Source organism: Mus caroli, chromosome 9, assembly GCF_900094665.2.
Source record: "Mus caroli chromosome 9, CAROLI_EIJ_v1.1, whole genome shotgun sequence".
Taxonomy (NCBI): domain Eukaryota; kingdom Metazoa; phylum Chordata; class Mammalia; order Rodentia; family Muridae; genus Mus; species Mus caroli.
The window spans coordinates 33,226,829-33,242,311 of NC_034578.1; the positions used below are offsets into that span (position 1 = coordinate 33,226,829).

A 15,483-nucleotide genomic window follows, 5' to 3' on the forward strand; every position below is an offset into this window, starting at 1 on the left:
ACACACACACACACACACACACACACACACACACACACACACACACTGGAATTCCATTCATTCACATTTATCACACATGAAAATCTGAGCCAGTTTCCCCAGGCTAACCCTACCTAACACAGAACAGACTTTTACTCCCAATAGCACAACTCCTGGTTGGGCAATAGTCCAAAACAGTCCAAAGCAGCAGACAAGAATACACCTTGGGTCCTGTGCTCCCAGAAGCACCAGCACACATAGACAGAGCCCATAGGCATAGTGAGTGGTTGACACATGTCTGAGCTCTAGTGTTCTCAGGAATAGCAGAGTTCACACTTCCGAGGCGGTGTGCAACCGGTTAGGTAGGGTGGCTGAGTGAGTGGGTGATGGGCAGCTGGAGTGAAGAGGTGAGGAGGGGAGAAAGCACAGGAGTCTTCACAGGTAGCTCCTGCTGACGTCCCCATGCACCTGCCCCTTTATGAGGACAGAGGAGCTGCAGGTTGCCCAGCTGAAGTAATTCACACATTATAGGGCTCATGTGAACATGTGTGAGATGGGGCATTGGCACCTCCAGCACAAGGGCCAGTGCTTAGAAGAGGACACAGAAGAAAGCACCATTTTGACCTGCGACATACAGGTGCTGAGGGACAGGGGACCGCCATCATCCCTTTCCTGCTGCTGGGGTTTACTCATCCATCACATCTCTCCTCTCAATCAACTCACCTTGCTGTTCCAGCCAGGCATGGCTGTAGAAGCTAGGGTTAAGGAAGCATGAGATTTAGTGCTTAATGTGAGTAATGTGTACGAGGGCCTGCGGTTACCTACAGGGAAAGACAGGAGAGCAGACAGAGCAGAGGGGTGGAAGCAAGCAAGACCCAGAGGAGGCAGCCACAGAGGAACTGCTACAGCAGGAGCAGAAGAAGCGTTGGATAAAGAAATTCTACACAGAGAAGCAGCAAGTGACAAAGCAGCCAGGCAGAAGCACAGAGCACTGAGGGGACCTGCATGGGTCTGCTACCTGGGACCTTGTGGCAGGAATATGCCACCCCTGAGGTAGATGGTAGCGTGGTGGGGAGAAGGTGGGAGAAGAAGCTGGAAAAGCAGACCATGGTCACCCAGGCCAAAGCAGCTGGCTCTCAGGCAGTTATCTGTGTAAAGCCTAGAAGTGGTGCAGCACAGGAGTCACATGATCACAAACAGTAGCCCTGCCTTATCCACAGGAAAGAGACCCCAAGCCTCTCAGTAGCTATCTGAAGCCATGGAAGGTGCTAAATACTCTCACTCTCTCTCATATGTGTGTGTGTTCTAGTGTGTAATTCATAAATCAAGCAAGAGATTAACAATAGCTAAGCCGGACTGTGGTGGCACACGCCTTTAATCCCAGCACTTGGGAAGCAGAGGCAGGCAGATTTCTGAGTTCGAGGCCAGCCTGGACTACAGAGTGAGTTCCAGGACAGCCAGGTCTACACAGAGAAACCCTGTCTGGAAAACAACAACAAAAAACAAAACAAAACAAACAAACACAAAAAACCCAAATAGCTAAATAAAAAAGAATAATGATTTTATTACAGATTATTACCACATATTACAATAGAAAAATCATTCAAAACTTATGGAAAATTTCTGGGTAATAATTTTTGGCTAGTGGTCAACAGCAGAGAGCTGAAACTGGGAAAACCAAGGAACAGATACGGGAGGCTGCTCTATACACAGTACTAATTGTGCTCCAGCTATGGGGGCACAGTGCTGGCCTCCACTACATAGAGTCTCTCCTTGACCAGCTCTGATGATAAATGAGTCTGACAAGGAGGTCTCCTCTTCGATTCATATAATTAATTATCCCTTGAGAAGTGGCCAATTTAGGAGCGCGTTTTTCTTTTTGAAGAGACAGACTGGCTGACTAACCGAAGGCCACAGGAGAGGTTCCACAACCAGCCAAGTCTAGCACCTGCAGGGAAGAGCACTTGGAAGTCCTTGGAAACCTCCTTCCGAGGTTCAAAGTTCTCCCTGAGGATCTGGGAAGACGTTGAGAGTGGCTATTGTATTAGTGAAGATGTCAGATGAAGTGGAGAAGAGAAGAGCAGTTTTGCCGGGTGCCCGGATTTGTGAGCGACTGCATTTCTGTGGGTAAGAGTAGGGCGGGAGTTTCCAAACCCTGTTCAAAGCTGCTCCCAGCAGGACAGGGTCTCCTTCCCTTCTTGTCTTTTCCTTCCCCTCCCCCAACTCTCTTTCCTAAACCCCTCTCCAAAAAGGTTTATGGAGAAGACTCCAAATAGCCCCCTCTCCTGCAGGCATAGTCACACCAACTGAAAGGAGATTTAATTAGCAAAATCTCGTTAGGCAAACGAAATTATCCGTAAGACAATACTCTTCTGGACAGGGGGTATGATTAAACAAAGCCATTAATTGAGAGAGTCGCTTTGGCAGCTCTCGAGTTGCGTTCATCTCCGGGCAGGCTCCACTCTGCCTCCGTGGACCAGAGGGGAACAGAGGCAGGCCTCCTCCCCTGCCTGCCTAGCCCATCTCCTCTCCACTTCATCTCTGCTCTTCCCAGGGCCCCTCCGGTTAGGGCTGCAGACCTCGGCATCTCATCAGCGGCCTCTCTGCTGCCAGATTCCCGCTAAAGTGCCTTGATTGCATAATGTCTATTTGCATAATGTAAATTGCAATCTCCTAGCTTGGGAGGCAGGAATCACAGAACAGCCATTATTTTTTACCACTCCACAAAAAATTCTACATTTAGAAAGCAGATTTGCAGCTCAGAAAGCCATATAAATCTGAATCTGCCAAAACGCCATTAAATCACACCAATTAAGCTGGACCTAGGCAAAGCCCATCTCTGCTCCCTGTACATTCCAGTCCACAGAAGGCCATAAGACATGGGAGACCAAGACAGTAGGGCTGGAGACAGATGCTGAAAGGACCAGGCAGGGAACTCTCTCTTACAAGCTTGATCAGCGCACTACCCATAACATCCCTCTACACACACACACACACACACATATCTTGGCTGATATTTCTTAGTAGTAGTAGTAGGTATGTCTGAGATTTCTTTATTAGCAGCAGCAGCAGTAGTAGTAGTAGTATTAATATTATTAATAATATATTCTTTTAATTTGGAGGAGAAGGTCTCTGTATGTTATCATCCCTGGCCTGGAACTAGCTATGTAGGCCAGACTGACCTCAGAAACACAAAGCTCTGCCTGCTGCTGCCTCAGTGATTGAGACTAAAGTACTACTGTGCCCAGTTTGCTGCAGACTTGTGATTTCAGAGAACAAAAAACATAAGAAGGTGAAACTGCACCTTTAAGTAAAACCAAAGCGAGGCCGGAGCCAGGTACTTCACAGAGGATTAAAATCAATTCCTATCAGCTCTGTGTTAACCTTTCCTTTTCTCCAGCTGAGGGGAAGAGAAAGAGGGAGTGCAAAAACCTGGCTCTGACTTGGCTGTTGTGGATGGAGTCTGAGTTCCCTGAAGAGGCCACTCTGAGAGTCCTTGGAGAGAGGGGTGAGTCCCAAGGTCTGGAAGTGCAGTACTCCCGTGGACAACCACCCAGCACTCTGACTTCTCCGAAGCAGTGTACCTGGATACTCTTTTGCCTCTTTATTGCTCATTCAATATTCATTTGTCAAAGGGCAAGATGCTAATGTGTATTATTAAAATATCAATAGTTTATGAGTGAACTTTATGGCAAGTACAGTTAAAGGCAAGATTCTTGACAATCTCACCGAAGCAACAGAAAGGAATGATCTTTCTCCGTAGCTTCTTTCTTTCTAGTCTTTCTAATTTTTTTTTTTAATTCACTGGACAAATGAATGGCAAAATCACCATTGAGCACCATGTGCCAGGAATGAGTATTCACAATTGGTTTGCCCCACAGTAGTCCTAGGAAGTGAATACAATGTGATACCTTTAGCTGCTCAAATTTAACAAGTTTCCTGACCTAAATTCCATGAGAGAATAAAAACAGAGGAAATTATCCCATACTTTTATGTCAAACCATCTTCATAAGTAGGCCCACTTTAACTCTGCCTAAGCGAGTCCCAGAATCTGAGTGCTAAAGGCAACGCTGGGGATGATGATATCAGACATTTTCTTGTTTGAGGAGAATAAACTGAGACTCTTTCTTTTGGAGAGGAGAGGGGAGGTTCTGAGACAGGGTTTCTCTGAGTATCCCTGGCGATCTTGGAACTTGTTCTGTAGACCAGGTTGGCCCTGAACTCTTTCTTTTAAATTAGATTTTATTATTAAATTAGATTCTTTTAAATTAATTAGATTTTATTAACATAATAATTATGCACAATAAAGGGGATTCAGTGATTATCTATACATGCGTACAATATGCATTGACCAAATAATGAAGCAGTTCAAGTCTTGATGATAGTTGAATTTCAACTGTTCCATAGACTTCCTTCCTGTGGTACTTCCCTTGTCCTCTGGGTCTTCTTTTCTTTGTACATACAGAGCTAATAACAGAATCCCATAACAGGGTGAAGTGAGAAAATGGATCCCAAGGGCTTAGCATAGTGCCCAGTAAACACTCAGCAAATGTTGCTTACTAATATTAAATTTGACTTCACAAGGAAGAAAGCCTTTTCACCGAGTACCCCTCTTCTCTGCCTGGCCCCTGGTACCAGCCATTCCTAAGGGCCAGCCTTTGTCAGATGGACTAGCTCTGTTTCAACTCTTTGGTGACTTGGGATTCATTTTTATCTCTTAAGTTACAGTTAAGAAGCAGAGCATCCAGATTCTCTTCAAAATTTAGCAGCACCTTTATCAGGCATGGGAAAGGAGAAGTGAGTAGTCCTCTTAAGAGTGAGGCTCGCCTTTAATCCCAGCACTTGGGAGGCAGAGGCAGGCGGATTTCTGAGTTCGAGGCCAGCCTGGTCTACAGAGTGAGGTCCAGGACAGCCAGCGCTCTACAGAGAAACCCTGTCTTGAACCTACCCCCAAAATAATAATAATGAAATTAAATAAATAAATAAATAAATAAAAAAGAGTGAGGCTCCCAGACCAGAATGAGTGATAGAGGAAAAAGAGACTAGCAGAGGAGTTGAAGAGACCAGGGAGAGGTTGATTTGCAGAATTCTTCAACCCCATCAAGTCCCTCGGATTCTCCTAAGCTCTAAGATTTACCTGGAACCTACCCCAACCTTGGCAGCCATGACATTGGAGATGTGGGAAGCCTTGGCATGAGCAGGGGGTCCAGGCTTACAGAGTCCTTGTTTACAGGTCTAGACTCTAAATCTAAGATTCCAAGCTACGGGTTATAAATTATATACTGGGTTTACTCTCCCTGGTATGGGCCATGACATTACAGTTTCTCCCAGCACAGAGCCTGCTAGTACTACCACACCCTTCCTGGGAAGGGGCTGAGTTTGGCTTTGAAAGGTTTACAGGCTAAGGTTTCTTTTCAGGGTGTAATGCATGTTATGTTGGTAAATCATCAGGTCTTGTTTAAGCACCCTAAGATGCTGACTTGGAAGCAAGGTTCCCCTCAGCCCACTTCAAATCCAGGCATGCTTATGTCTCCTAAACATAAGTCCTAAGGCAGGCTGACCTTGAGCTTCTGAGACAGAAAGGAAAAAACAAACAAACAAACAAACAAACAAACAAACCAACAACCAGTAAGTAGCTAAGGGTGTTAAAAACAGAAGAGCCCGAAGATAAACCATTTCCAACCAAGGTTACTACTGCTTATCCCATAATGTAAAAGATGCCTCCGGTGGGAACAGGAGGCCAGAAATTTAGCTTCAAGAAGTTAACCCATAGATGGAAACTGCAACTGGGGGCTGCCTCAACTTCCCAGGCTGGTTTCTTCTGGATGACTGTAAGTGTAACTGATTTGATGATGCCATTTTCCTGCTGTTATTTGTTCTTTTATTTAAAGTCTCACTCGAGAGGACTCTGCTCTGTACAGGGCTCTCTCAGCTGTGAGCTCCAGCTGGCTGCCTCAATGGGACTTGTCCAGTTTCTACCAGATGTTTATAAGCCCTAACTTGATGATATCACCTTTTGTTTGTGCTCTCAGTTGGGATATTCTGATTACCTCTACCACCTGTTTTGATAATATTTTTGCCGTCTGCTGCTTCTATGGCTACTCACTATTTATTCTTTTATCTTTTGTTTGTTATCTACTTAATAAACTCTTTCATTCAAAACTGAAAGTACAGCAATCATAGATCATTCTCAGACTGTACAGAACACATCTTTCCCCCAGGAAGGGTCAATTTCAATTGTTCTGAGGAAATAGGTAAGGTCAATTGTACCAGGCCAGTAGCGGCTCCAGTAGGTTGCGGTCTTCAAAGATGAGAACAACAGCATACAATGGCTTCCATATCTATAGGTTATATTGCAAATCCAGTTAATCAAAGATAGGAAATATTTGATAAATAAAGTATCTGTAAGGAAGAAGGAAGTACAAGCATTGTTTTGATTCCTGTTATTTCATAAGCAACATAGTATTGGCAACTATTCACGCAGCATTTACATTGTGTTCAGTCTTGTAAATAATCTAAAGATGATTTCAAGTATGTGGGAGGACGTGCATAGGCTATTTGTACGTATTATGCCTGCCAGTATCTGCATCTTCAGATTTGGGGCTCTGCAAAGGGTCCAGAACCATTCCCTGTAAATACAAAGGGATGCCTAAAGACATTTACACACACACACACACCACCAGCACCACCACCCTGCCATCACCCTTGGCTCTTCTTTTAGGCGGATGCTGATACTGTTGAGAGGCAGTGAGGATTGTAGACCTTTGTACCTGCTCTGATGGACAGGAGGAAGTTTGTTGGTGCTACTTGACTTTATGGAGCAAGTCATGAAAGGCAATAAAGGTTCCCCATGACTTTTGCTCTCCCTCAGGCTGCTTCCCCTTAGAATTTGGCAGCCATATTGTAAGGAAGCCCAGACCACATGGAAATGCCATGAAGTTCTGACCGACAGGTCTCAGTCAAGAGCTAGAATCAAGGCTCAGAATTTTGAGTGAATAAGCCTTGGGTGATTCCACCATTCAGCTCTGAGTTGCCTTAACTGAAATCCCATACCCGGTTGACAGAGACAGGCTGCCTTCACCATAAATTCCTGACTCACACAGTCTATGGGCAGAATTAGCACTCATCTTCTGTGTGTTGGAGGTCAGTTTGTTACACAGCCTAATAAGACACCACTAAAATGAAACACGACTGTGTATTGTTTCCAGAAAACTCAGCATCAATCATTGGATTCCCCTGAATTCCCTCTGAAGCTTCAGACTTTCTGTCTCTTTCCTGTTGATCTTGTCCCTGTCACTCTGGGCCTCTCATCTTCTGCCTCCCTCTTCAAAGAGCACAATCCTCACACCTGAGGTGGCTTTGGCAACTACTACCTGAAAAACCTTTGACACCTGCCCAACCGAGAGCCCTGGGTCTGCCCTTGGGTTCTCACTGGAGGTCCAAGAGTGTCCCTATGAGGGAGTTTACTTGAGCCGTGCTCAGAATGCCAGATTTCCTTACACAATGGTGAAGGAAGATTCAGACCAATTTCTCTCCCTCTCTCAGCTCTCATCGAAGTTCACGCTCAGCTTGTTCCTTAAACATGTCTTGACTTATGAGGTCCCAGTAACCTCCGCTATGAGAAGACATTGATTCTCGCAGAGGTCATTATCCAGTTGCTCTGACCCACACTCGCGCCCACACCCTTATCCTCCGTTCTAGGCTTTCCTGGAACAGGATGGACAAAAGCACCCTTCCCCATACCTTCAGCCTGGGGATTCTTCCACTCTAGAGCCAGGGCTTGAGAGGAGGTGCCCTGGGAGCTGAGGCCCGTCAATCACTCACTCAGGCAACCAGCACTGAATTGCAGGCCATTAGGCAGAGGACCGGCGCCCTGCTCACTCACCGGGCAGCCATAGGCAGGATGTTAGCCGATCGCAAGGCGGCCATTCTTATGATTTATTCAAACACTCATTACAGTCAATCTATTTTTACACAGAGGTGAAGATGTGCACTGATAACGGTTAATCATTTATAATTCCATGAACTGGTTGAAAGCCAATGTACTATCAAAGTCGCAGCAGTAGTTCCTCAAGCCTCAGCCTCTGAGGCAAAAAAAGAGAAGTCTTTATGCTGGCCCTGGGTAACCCGGTCACATGCTTGCTAACATTTATCAACTAGGTAGAAGGTGAGTCCCAGACCTGCGCCGCTGGACCTCATGCCCTGCTGGAGGAAGCACAAGCCAGAGATGCGGGCAGAGAGGCGGTTCCGCAGAATACCAGAAGAGAGAGGTCACATTGAGCTGGAGTTACCAAGAAGTACTATGCAGAGAAGCCTGAACTTTGGCCAGGTCCTACAGGTGGGCAAACTGATGCCAGGTATTGGGAGGGGGGAGCGCCAACACTGAACCTGTCAGCCTCAAATGATTTGGAACCATTACAGCGCTGAAGGAATGGATCAGCAGTATTTCCTTTCCCTCCTTTCGCACATCCACAGAAATAACCAAATACAAAAGAAAGTACCGGCTATGAACATGGCCCAGATTGGGGCCCGAAGTCATCCACTCTTTCTTTCCCTGCACCCCTGCTCAAACCACCGACTGAAGTGGCCAAGGATCAGGTTGGCCTTACAAACCAAACACTCCCTTCCCTGGCACTCACAACACATCTAACATATCAAATCCACCTTTATGTCCAACCAGTACAGTCTAATTAAGTAGCGTGTCATATTACAGAGCTTCATCATCGTCACATTCAGACATAATCTAATTACAGTCCCACCGTATTTTACATTCTCACTAGTTCACTGTTCAGTGTGTCTCTTCTGCGATGGGTAGCAGTTAGAGATCAGGCTTGGGGCTGGTCCTGAACCCATAACCGTATGGGGTCAGCATGGAAATGCCAAACAAAGTTACTTACAGTTCAGGGCTTCTTTTCTAGTGAGCAGCATGGAGAACCAGAACCCCTTAAAGTCTTCTTCCAGGTTCACCTGCCAAAAAAAAAAGGAAACATCTTTATAGACTGAGTAAAATTCTGAGGTTGAGAAGCAGGGTGGGCATGGGGTAGAGCCAGGGATGAAACTACTTAAACAGCAAAGCTGGGGCCAGCAGGGGAAAAGCTTCCTAGAGAAGATTTCAGGTAGACAGTGAGTACTGTCTTCTACAAGTGAGTCAGGGCAGACAGGACCACGCTCCCCTCCACCACACCTCATTTCTTCTGATTCTTCAACCCCTTCCCTACAAAAATGCCAGGAGGAAAAAACCAAACAAACTTCTTGGTGATTGAGTGCCCCAACCTGTCCAAAGGAACAGCCACTGACTGGAACTTTCCACCGGGTGAAAGACCCTGTACAGAGGAACAGAGCTGAGAGCCCTATGAAAGTGTGGGCAAGGAAGTCTGCACAACACAAGCAAACAAAACTGACTCCATTGTTCGTGGTAAGAAGATAAAAGTCTTGCGACAGGAAGAACTTTTTTTTTTTCATTTTTAAAAGTTTTGAGATTATAATATAATCATATCATTTCCCCTTTCCTAAACAGGAGGAACTTAAGGTGAAAAGTCCAGAGGGGGTAGAAAGAAAACTGTGCATGAAAAAGAACGATAAAGACAATTTAGAAAAATAAAAGGCATGTTTTTCTTTTCTTTTTGGGGTAAGACTTTAAAAAAAATAGAGGCATACAATTATCAGGCGTCTACTCCATGATCTAGATGCATTGAATACCCAGGAATAGGTCCTGTGTTTAAAATGTTGCCACCACCTTACTTAAAAATAACTTTATCTTTCAGGGTCACCACAACACAAGGATTTTTATATTTTACTGTTTTAGTAAATCTATATTTTATTCAAATGTTAAAATAACTTATTATTCATAATTTTATAATTTATAATACTTTATTAAATATTTATATTTTACTATTTTATATTAAAATGTCACAGGATTAGAGAGGTTGAGAAACACTGCTCTAGAGTGTATTTGATGAGGCAATGTGCTCTCTCCCTGCCCTTTGGGTCTGTCCACTTGAGACACCAACAACTTAGAGGATATCTCTGTCTTTTCATTTGCACATGATACTAAGTCAAGAAGGGAAGCTGCTGTGCTCGAGGATCAGCATCCAGATTGCTATAAAGCACTGAACAAGATAATAATAATAATAAAGATGGCCTAAACTGGAATGTTCATTTTTCCATCACCAGCTTTTATTTCTTACACACCAACATCATGACAACCACAAATTAAATAATTTTGAAAGTCACAAGGAAATTTGTCCACAATCTCATTACTTGAGACTATCAAATTATACTTTATGTCCACATGCAAATCCATTTTCTTGAAGTAACTGTAGAAAATGATTTGACAAGTATATATACACAAAACCTAGCTCTTATACTAAAAAAAAAAAAATCAATTGCAGAACCAGAATGGATTGAACTAGCTTGAAAAACAACAACAGAAAAACCGTGGGTCATCTGAGTTCAGTGCAATCTCGGGATAAGTTCTGGATGCTGCCAAACTTGTTAAATGTGATCTTAATAGCCATACAGTGTCTTGGCTGAGGCACTGATGATGTCCCTGGACTTACCAGGTCATATTAGTTCTGTATGCTGTAATGCCCTCATATTTTAAGAACTTTGACATCAATGAGTAAAAGAGAGGGGAGAAAAAGTCTAATAAACACAAGGGAGGGCTCTGGTATCGTGGTGTTCATGGTTCAATCCAAACTTGACTATGGGTAAGTTCCCAAACCCCTTTGTGCCTTAGTTTTTCATCTTTAAACTAGGACTAATTAAATCTCCAGTTCTGAGAGTTGGTGGGAGGATTGTGGGGTGCCATACACCCAAGGCATGTTAGAATAGTGTCCCATACAAAGCAAGCACTCACTGAGTACCAGGTATTATTGCATTCTTCTCAGTAGGAAGAAGACACAGAAGAAGAAATCAGACCTATATCTGCCTTATGTCCTTCTTAGTACCCACTGGTGACAGAGTTAGGACACCATTGCCTAAAGCCGCCTGGCCCACTGTCCTCAGAATAGACATCCAAATACATAAAGAAACCACAAAAGAGAGACTACATTATTCTAGAAGGCAAGCTCAAGACTAATCAAAGATTCTAGGGGAAGCTAGTCTTCGCATTACAAGGGATTCTCTAATAATGAGAAACACTCAGAGTGAATAAGGCTTCAATCCAAATAGTGACTCATAGTCCTGAAGGAGCTTCCTGCACTAGATGGAAAGCTGTGCCAAGGAATGGTGTCCCAGATTTGGCCTTCAGCCATCAGCAAAATAAAAAAGAACACACACATATTTGTGTGTGTGTGTGTGTGTGAGAGAGAGAGAGAGAGAGAGAGACAGAGACAGAGAGACAGAGACAGAGACAGAGACAGACAGACAGAGACAGAGAGACAGAGTGAGTGAGAGAGACAGAGACAGAGTGAGATAGAGACAGAGTAAGACAGACAGTATGTTTAAAATGACATTTCTACTTACTGTATGTGTATGGGTAGTGTGTGTGTGTGTGTATGCAGTTATTCACAAATGCAGAAGCCAGAGGAGAACTTTAGGTACCTTCCTCTATTACTCTGAACCTTATTCCTTTGAATCAGAGTTTCCCACTGAACCTGGAGCTTGTGTCTTTTGACTAGGCTGGTAGTCAGCAAGCCTTAGCATCCCCTTTCTCCACACCCCCTAGCAACCCCGGCTCCCCAACACTGTGATTACAGGCTCATGCAAGATCACAGCAGCTGGGGAGTTATGTAAGTGATGGGATCTGAACTCAGGTCATAAAAGCTCTGATAATTCTTATTTTGATAAAATATTAATCAAGCCATCTTTCAGCATCATCTTATAGCACAATCCAACCTACAAAAGGAGAGCAAATGTCTTACAACTAAGGGTCACTCATTGAATTGATGATTAAAATATCATCAAAATCATATCCTCTCAAACCGGGCAGTTGCACATTTGAACTCACGGGAATTGTGACAGTGTAGACAAGACCTGAGACAAGCTTCAGCCAAACAAAATCTAAGCATGGAGAGAGGAAGATAGGCATGAAACCCCATTCCTAGCTGAGGAACTGTTGGCATTTGATAGCTTCTGGGGGAAGAAGAGTCACCTTTGTGTAGTGGTGTGACCCCGGAGACTGACCACACTCCAGGGCATGCCTTGCTCCCAAGAGAAGAAGGGCAACACAAACTAAACTCTGTGGGGGAAGTAGAGAAGCAGTGGGGAGGTGGAGGTAAAGAGACAGATGTGACAGGTTGAGGGGCGGACATGATCAAAGCACATTGTGTTACATTCTCCAAGAATTGACACAAATGCTTCAAGTCACTCTCTTTTCCCCCTCATTTCCATCTGTCATCTCTGTTTCTGTCTCCAGCTGTCTATTTCTCATCTGGCTCTCTGTTTCTTTCTCTCTCTAACTTTCTTTCTTTCCTTCTTTCCTCTTAACTCTACTTATTTCTTCCCCCTACCTCTGCTCCTATTGAAAATCACATACTATATCCTGATTATGGTTTTCTCCTCCCTCTTCTCCTCCCAGCTCCTCCTCCCCTTCCCTCCTATTCAGGTCCACCCCTTCTGTCTTTCATTAGAAAACAAACAGGAAAGGAGCTGAAGAGGTGGTTCAGTGGTGAAGAACACTTTCTGTTTTTCTAGAGGACAGGAGTTCTATTCCCAGTTCCTCTATCAAGCCTCTCAAAACAGCCAGGGGATTTAATATATTAAAAAAGAAAAAGAAAATAAACATGTTTTTAAGGAATAATAATAAAATGTAATATAATTAAATAAAACAAAACTAACACACACAGATTAGATAGATATAGAGAGATAGAGATAGAGATAGATGTGTGTATGGGGGTGTGTGCACATGCGCATGCACACATGCATGCACACACAGAAGACCCATGGAGTAAAAAGAAGGAAGAAAAAAAATGTAAATATATATGTAAATAAAATAAAAATAAGATAATTTTTAAACATAAAGGAAAGAAAAGAAGTAAAATTCTTGACATAACATTATGAGACAAAACATTCAAAGGTGCCATTGACTTCATTTTCTGCTGGCCATTTACTGCTGAACATGTAGTCTACCCTTAAGAGTAGTTTGTTTCCCCAGTGAGACCCTCTTGGAGAAGACTAAATTTTTATTTACAACTGGCTATCAATTGGAGATATCTGGGTTAGTGATGAGGGCATTCTCTCTCTCTCTCTCTCTCTCTCTCTCCCCTCCCCGTCTCTCTGTCCTCCCTCCCTTCTTCCCTCCTCCCTCTCTCACACACATACATACACACTTATGCACGTGCAACTTCTCCATGTTGTTCTTATCTTTTGTTTTTTACTACAAATCAACAAAGACGCATCATGCATACATCCATGGGATTGATATGTTGGAGCCTTCCAAAAGACACCACTATGTGATCTCAGTAGGGAAACCCTACATCAAAGGCATGGAGCCATGCAGCAATATGACAAGAATTAGGATTTCAGGCTATCTTCTTCACTCTGAATGTGATATGGAATCATAAATGAAATTGACCACTCACATTTATAGACATGAAGGAATATGCAAAATGGTAAATAAAGGGAGTGATTGGATGGTCGGGTTTGTTTGGAAAAGAAATGAGAAAAGATAGAAGAAAGCTTCCCCGGGAGGACTTCCAGAACTTGACTTTGCATCCTTAGACAGCTGTGCAGCCAGCTGTGAGGCACACCCAGGTAAGTTAGAAGGATGGGGGAAATGATGTTGTTGTAAACAACCACGGTCCAATACAGACAGTGCTATGTCAAGGGGTACCAGCCAGATGTGTGGATTCATGCTCTGACTCTGTAATTATCTTATCATTTCATCTTGGAGAAGAACCATTAACGACTTTATGCCTCAATTTTCTTACTAGAAAATGACAAAGTTAGGCTAGGCAATCCTTAAAACAAAGTTCCCCAACATCTGATATGGTCCTGATTAGTTTCCAGGGAAAGTGCTTAATCTCTTCCTAAAGGGTCTCATAATGTAATTGTGACTAAGAGCAAAGACTTGGGGTTCAGATACGTTGGTTTCTAGCTGGGACCCATTAATCTTTTGATCATAGTCTCTCTCTCCATCTCAATTTTCACCTCTCTAAGAGGAAGAAGACACTGGAAACAACAACTGAGATAATGCATCACACTTACTGAACAACTTGAACTATATTAATAACTTAATCGGATTATTGATGTTATTCAGTGCCTAAAAGAGACTGTAAGCAACTGAGTGGGAAAAAGGCAGGTGCATGGCGAAGACTGGGCTGTCTGTATCCATCTGACTGTCCAAAACTTTTCTGTTCTTGCCCAAGCCATACCTTTGAGATCAGATCTGTGAGACACCCTTCTCCGGTGTCAACTGTTTCCCTGGATGATCATCTTCTCTGAAAAACTCCTTTAGCATATGAGCAAACCTCCCAAAAGGGAAGCAACTGAGTGATATCCTGAGTTGGACAAGGCGTTCGTGAAGGATATCTATTTACTTCAGTGACTATAGATGGCACATCCCGTGTACCACTGTTGTAGAGTCCCTACGCTGTTCCACCTGTCTGGATAATAATTTGCAATTGTTTATATTTGCCCTATGAGATTGCCATTGAAGCACTGTAGCTCCTGACCAGCAGGTTCTATATAGCTGAGTGGTCAAACATTATCATTACTTCTCACTAAATAAACAGGGCTAGAAATTCTTGCTCATTGGCATTGAGGACATTGATGACTTTCCTGTAAGCCTAGCAGATATAGATTCTACTTCCACAAGCAGCTGGTTGCAAAGGATCTGCATGTGGTTCCTGGGTCACATTCCGAACATCTAATCTTGAGCCTGTAATTTCAGTGTAGGTATGACTCTGAAGCCCTATATAGAATCTTAGCTTTGGTAGCCTAACCCTAATCACTAATGTAAATAGAAGAGATGCTCTGACTCTCTGAACAGTGGGTGGAAGTCTATGATTTGCTCTCTGAGCCCAGAAGGCAGGTTCACACATACTGAGCCATGTGGCTCACAGACCAGTCTGACCTTTGCAGAGTTGAACCAGTAGAAGGCCGACTCTCAGGATACATTGCCCTGACCCTAGAGATGTCTTCTGCAGTGCAAAGACAACACTGAAAGTCTGCTACCTCCATCAGTCAGGGTAGTCCCTCTGTTCATACCATGTCTTACTTGTCCAGTTGGCCTCCTGGTTCCAGACTCACCCTGATCTTGCCCATCCACCCACCTCCTTCCTACTCCTAGAGATCCTTTTGGAACACAAATGAGATCACATTCACCCCTCTTTAAAAATATTCCGGGCTGGTGAGATGGCTCAGTGGGTAAGAGCACCCGACTGCTCTTCCGAAGGTCCAGAGTTCAAATCCCAGCAACCACATGGTGGCTCACAACCATCCGTAACNAGATCTGGCGCCCTCTTCTGGAGTGTCTGAAGACAGCTACAGTGTACTTACATATAATAAATAAATCTTAAAAAAAAAAAAAAAAAAAAAAAAAAAAAATATTCCAAGATTCGG

General features: G+C 43.7%; 1 protein-coding gene across 5 annotated transcripts in view; it reads right to left on the minus strand.

Moving 5' to 3' along the window:
• Pknox2 (PBX/knotted 1 homeobox 2) overlaps positions 1 to 15,483 on the minus strand; it is a 259,037-nt gene that overhangs the window by 184,606 nt on the left and 58,948 nt on the right. For all 5 annotated transcript variants that reach the window (XM_021173027.2, XM_029481800.1, XM_029481797.1 and 2 more), the window contains exon 2: positions 8,877 to 8,946. The gene's annotated coding sequence lies outside the window, so the exon portion shown is untranslated. The remainder of the gene's footprint in view (positions 1 to 8,876; positions 8,947 to 15,483) is intronic.